The sequence below is a fragment of the Zalophus californianus genome, chromosome 5, assembly GCF_009762305.2.
Source record: "Zalophus californianus isolate mZalCal1 chromosome 5, mZalCal1.pri.v2, whole genome shotgun sequence".
NCBI classification, from domain to species: Eukaryota; Metazoa; Chordata; class Mammalia; order Carnivora; family Otariidae; genus Zalophus; species Zalophus californianus.
The window spans coordinates 117,119,769-117,126,014 of NC_045599.1; the positions used below are offsets into that span (position 1 = coordinate 117,119,769).

Here is a 6,246-nt window from a genome sequence, read left to right on the forward strand (position 1 = left end):
TACCAGATCTTTAGCTGTGTTCTAGGAACACCATATCATATGCTAGTAAGCTGGACATCTATGCTAAGCATATAAGACAATGACTGACAGTGAAAAAAGATGTTTTTTAATTATGTACTCAATCCATCTGGTGTATTTCAAAAGGTGAAACACTTTTCTTCATTGATCAGTGAAAGAAGTTAGAAATTAATTTTAAAAAATTAGCAAATGGCAAATCATTCTTGAAAGTCACAGTCACATATATAGTGCACCCTAGAAAAAAGGAGGGGAAAGACAGGTTCCACCCACTTTCATGAGTTTCATCAAATACTGGACCTACTTAAGGGTGGAGAGAAAAAGCAAAGTTCAAAAAGGAGTATGATATGAAATGAGGCATTTACTATACTCCTTCTAATAGCCCCAGGTGGGGAACAAGTTTCCTAAACTAGATCTAAGAAGCGGAATGTGGAATGAATCCGTCCTTCTCCCATTAAGGGTTGCCCCATCATTAATGAATTTTAAAAACATGACTAAATAAAAACAGACCCCACACACCCTTCCTACCCCCGCAAAAATAAATAAATAAATAAAATAAAAAACCTAAATGTCCCAGATTATTCTACAGAGTGGATGGAGACTGGGAGCAGCTTCAACAACCCAAATAAAATGAATTTTAATCTTTAATCTTTAGTTTGATTTCACATTGCCTTTAGAACAATGCTGACACCAGCTGTGGCGAAAGGGCTCTGGGAGACGTTCACAGCAGCACGCAGGCACCTGCGGCTCTTCCACGGTTCTGGAGGCTCCAGGGCAGCTAATACTGCTCCATCAAATACATTCTTTAGGCCTTTCCGTGTGAGTGCAGAACAGTCCACATCCTCGACTGCCTTCAGGTCATGCGCCAGCTTTTCAGCAGTCTCTGCAGTGATAGGCTTTTGTTCGTTCTTGGCAAGTTTCTCAATCGTAAAGGGGTCATCTCCGAGATCAATTTGAGTCCCAACAAGCAAGAAAGGAGTCTTTGGACAATGGTGAGAGATCTCTGGCACCCACTTTTCCCTCACATTTTCATATGAGGTTGGAGAAAAACAAACTGGAAATACATCTGTTTGTGGATAGCTCAGTGGTCGTAATCTGTCAGAATCCTCTTGCCCTGCAGTATCACAAAGTCCAAGAGCATATGGCTCTCCACCAATCATAACCGTGACTGCATAGCTGTCAAAAACAGTAGGTTAATACTCAGATGGAAATCTGTTTGTTGTGTGGGATAACAGGAGCCGTGTTTTACCAACGGCACCATTGCCCACAACAACACATTTAATTATCTGTATTGCTGAAACAGTTTTGTATCCACTTTAAATATTTCAAATTCAATGATGTCATCAGGTACTCCACCAAGACATTGGTGGCACTACGCAGGGTCCCCTCGGCTCTAGTGTTGTTAATCTGAAACATCCATGTGTGCACTGTAGGGCAAATGATTTAGTATAAACAGTTTCATTTTAATATTCCTGATGTCATTGAGAACTGGGATTTGGGGGAAAGCTAGGGAAAAAGAGATACCCTGTGGTTCTGGCTTTGAATTAAAAGTATCAGTATACATTTGTGATATGAAGGTACCTTAAAAAAGAAAATCTCCCTTAGCTTTTTGTATTGAAGAGGCTCAGAAACATTGCATAATAGCAATGAGAACCACTAGCATCTAGACTGCGGTCTTAAAATATGGTTTCCTACTAAAGAGCTCTTTGGAGGAATAACTGTAGGTTTGGGGCAGGAAATGTATGTGATGTATGTGATGATGCTGGAATATCTTGTCTTACCAAATAGTAAATAATATTTTAAATACTGTTAGGGTTATGTTAAAAGGACTCAGGAGCCAAATTGAACAGGTTCCCACTAAGCAAAGAGAAAATCTGAGCATCAATAACAGTAATATTGCAATGGACTAGAACACCCCATACATGTTTAAATTCATATTAATAGCAAGTCAAATAATTACTCTAATAATTGAATTCTGTTACATGATGCTAATGAACAAATTCATTATTTTGAAAACTGATAAATAAGGGAGTCATGTATCTTGCCTTTCCTATTTAAACTGTACCACTTTTTAAGCAACTAGTAGATGAGAGAAAATGTCTCTACAGAAGTATTCCAGCAAGTTAATGAAGATAAGATAGAATATCATCATTTTGCAATTTATATTAAATGGCTCTAGGCATTGATTATCAGTGGTTGCTAACACCTCAATAAGAGAGACACATAGATATTATATGCTCCTAATGAAAGAACACACCTAGAAAATGGTCTTGCAAAAAACAAAACAAACAACAACAACAACAACAACAACAAAACAAAACCCTGGAACCTAAATCTTATTAAACCTCTAGATCCAAATATCTATAAATGATTAGAAAATATGTTACATGATACCACAGGAATGTAATCAGTAAAATGCAGGGTGAGGGAAGCTGTAGGACAATCTAGTTTCTTGAAGAAAACTAAACTAAAAGAGAGAGAGAGAAATAGAGAGGAAACACATAGATTGAAAGAGACATATCAACCAATCATAATGTGTAGACCTAGTCAAAACTCTGAATCAAACAATCTGTAAAAATTTATATGCATACGCACATTTATGAAACAGTAAAAAATCGAATGCAACTGGCTATTTCATGATATTTAAAAATTACTGGTTGGGATGCGTGGGTGGCTCAGTTGGTTAAGCATCTGCCTTCGGCTCAGGTCATGATCCCAGGGTCCTGGGATCTAATCCCACATCGGGCACCCTGCGCGGCGGGGAGCCTGCTTCTTCCACTGCCTGCTGTTCCCCCTGCGTGTAGGCACGCTCTCTCTCTCTCTCTGTGGCAAATAAATAAATAAATAAATAATCTTTAAAAATTATGTTTTGTTTTTTTTAAGATGTATTCATTTCTTAGGAGACTCCCCACTGAGTGCAGAGTCTGACAAGGGGCTCGATCTCAGGACCCTGAGATGATGATCTAAGCTAAAACTGAGTGGGATGCTCAACTGATTGAGCCACACGGATGCCCCTAAAAACTTACCATTTTTTTAAGTGTTTTAAGAGTATTATGGCACTTTTACATCCTTACTTAGAGATACATACTGAAATGCTATAAATGAAATTTTGAGGGAGGCAAGATGGCAGAAGAGTAGGGGACCTCATTTAATCTGATCTCTTGAATTTAGCTAGATAACTATCAAATCATCCTGAACACCTATGAATTCAACCTGAGATGTAAGAAAAGAATTACTGGAATTCTATAAATAGAAAAGCACCACTTTTTGCAAGGTAGGAGGTATGGAGAAGTGAATCCAAGGGGATATATCGAAAGATAAACAGCAGGGGGAGGAAGCCTCTGTAAGCCAGCTACGGGAAAGTGATATAGCCCCAGAGTGCAAAATCGGAACCTTTAGAAATCTGAAATGTTATAGACAAAATTTTGTAATGTACAGGATTTTTTTCAAAATCATATAGAAGGTGAGAAAACTGATAGAGATGCAAATGAAATACAACTGGTACAGTTACTGAAATTGGGTGGTAGGTGCATCGGGTGTTCACTATAGTGTTCTGCTTACTTTTATATATATTTAAATTTTTCCATAATAATACAATGGAATATTTCTCAACCATGAAAAAGAATGAGAGCTTGCCATTTGCAGCAACATGGATGGATCTAGAAAGTATTATGCTAAGTGAAATAAGTCAGACAAAGACAAATATATGATTTCCCTCATATGTGGAATTTAAGAAACAAAACAAAGAAAAAAACAAAAAAAAGAGACAAAAAAACAGACTCTTTAACACAGAGAACAAATTGGTGGTTACCAGAGGGGAGTAGATGGAGGGGGGATGGGTGAAATTGATAAGAGGGATTAAGGGTACACTTACTGTGATGAGCATTAAGTGTACTCTTATAGTGATGTTAAATCACTATATTGTACTCCAGAAATTAATATAACACTGTATGTTCATTATACTCAATTTTTTAAATTCCATAATAAAAAGTTAAAAAATATATACATTGATACATAGGCCCCATGCTCAGAGATTCTAGTTTAATTGGCCTGGGGTTTAGTTATGAAAGAAAGAGAAAAGGAAAGAAGGAAGGGAGAAAGGGACGGAGAGAGCATGGGAGGGAGGATGAGCCACCTCTCTGCTTGATCTTAATGTGTGTGCAGCCTGGGCTAAGAACCACTTGTCTACCCTCCAGCCATTCCATTATTTCCAGTTACTCAGCCATGTCTGTTTCTCAGTGGTTCTATCCGAATGAACTGGGATCCATGTTAAACATGCTAACTCCTGGGCCTCATCCCAGAGGGACTTTCGGGAGGCTAAGAGGGGCTTGGGAGTATGTGATTCTGCTATAAACCCATGGCGAAATGCACATCAGAGGGGGACTTCTCATTGTTCCCTGTACACAGCCCTCACACTATCATTCACGTTTTTGTTCATTTTATTCCTTCCTTCTTCCACCTGAAATGTCTTCCGCTTATCTTTATTCAAATCATACCTACTCGATAACCAAGTTCAAAAATCACCCATTCGTGAAGTCTAATCCCTTCAGCTGAAGGGATTCTTCCTCCTGTGAACTCAGCTTTTCGCCCTTCCACACGTTTATATCTGTTTATATATAATGTTTCAGCTCCCTTACTCAACAATAAGCTGCCGTAGGTCAAAAAGCCTTTTTTACATATCTTTGTAATTTCACAGAATTTAGACATAATTAAGAGTTCAATAAGCCTAGGCTAAATTGATGAAGTAATGAAAACGTAACCGCTGAGAGTGTCCAGGATATTTACCCAGTAAGCTCTCTTAAGAACTAGTTAACTTCCCCATTCCACCCTCAGTATGCAAAGAAGCTTCTCTAGGAAAGGTACTGGGAGGAAGGCAGCTCAAGATAAATGGCTATCAGCATTTCTCAAGAATCAGCCAAATAAGCTATAAAATCTTAACTACTATCTAAATAAAAAATGCCAATCTTACCATTTTTACAAGCTAAAGAAATTAGTTTAAAGGAAAATATTCCAAAGTACTATTTTACATATAATAACTGTGTCCAAAAAGTGTTGACTATCCTGAGAGGCCACGTTTTATAAAAATGTAAATAAATATGCTTTTATGGATAAATATGCTTCAATTTTATGAGTCTTCTAAAGAAAAGGGGTACGTTTTTATAAAGACCTCTATTTCAAGTTCCTGAAGGAAAGGGGGAAAAAAACCTTTCAAACTTTGACTGGGAGGCTTATCTTTATAAATTAATGCATGGTGCTCATTGAGTGCCTGCTATGCTCCGCAGCTGATCTGATTCTCTCACTCAGTCTTCCATGAGTTAGGATTATCCACAGCTTGTCAAGGAGAACAGTGAGACCTGGAGAGGTCAGCTAACTGCCCAGGTCACTCAACTGGCAGAAAGGGGATTTGAGCCCCCATGGGCTTGAGTTTTTCTTGCTGTAGACCTTTGTTTTCTTAGTACTTTCCTGTCTTTGGGAGGAAAACCACACACGGCCAGGGAAGGGAGTGGGAAAAGAGGGGAGGGTGGATTAGAGGAGGAGAAACAAGATGGAGGGCTTTTCTGTCAAAGAGATCTAGGTTCCCATCTTACCACCTTCTCTGTATTGGACTTCTCTGATCTTCAGCTTCCTTCTCTGTAATAACATGAACCGTTTGGAGCTGTTGTGAGGACTGTGTAAAGTGATGCATATGAGGATCCTGGATCAATAAATGGAAGGTATTGGTAAAAACAACTGGTGTGGTCAACTTTGGTCTCATCCTGAACAGGGTGTTCTTGTAGATTTCCCATTACTGGGTTATCAACTCTTTCAGTGAAATGAACTGACTGACTTTTCACCCTACACAGATTTTGCTGAAATCACTATCTAATTTGTTATTGTTCTTTGGGGAGTTTTCTTGTCAAATATCTAAAAGCATTATATATGTATGTATGTATACACACACACACACACACACACACACACACACACACACACACACACACATATATAATATTCAAACTGTTGCAGATCTTTGTTGAATCCCAAACCCACCAGCTAAGCTGCTCTCAACTACCTCACCTCCCATGATCTGTCATATAAGCAGAAGCTCCACTCTGTGCACAAATCTTGCCCAAAGGGATGAGACCCAGGAAGGGTCAATGCAGTACACCTGTCACAATCAGCCTCTACAGCAGCCTTTCTGCAGCTTGTTTTACGTTACCCAGGCATAATGATCATTATTTTTTCCTAGAG

At 38.6% G+C, this 6,246-nt stretch overlaps 1 pseudogene; it reads right to left on the minus strand.

The window, feature by feature from the left end:
• Positions 1–677: 677 nt before the first annotated feature.
• Positions 678–5,770, minus strand: LOC113928483 (annotated as a pseudogene).
• Positions 5,771–6,246: the final 476 nt, after the last annotated feature.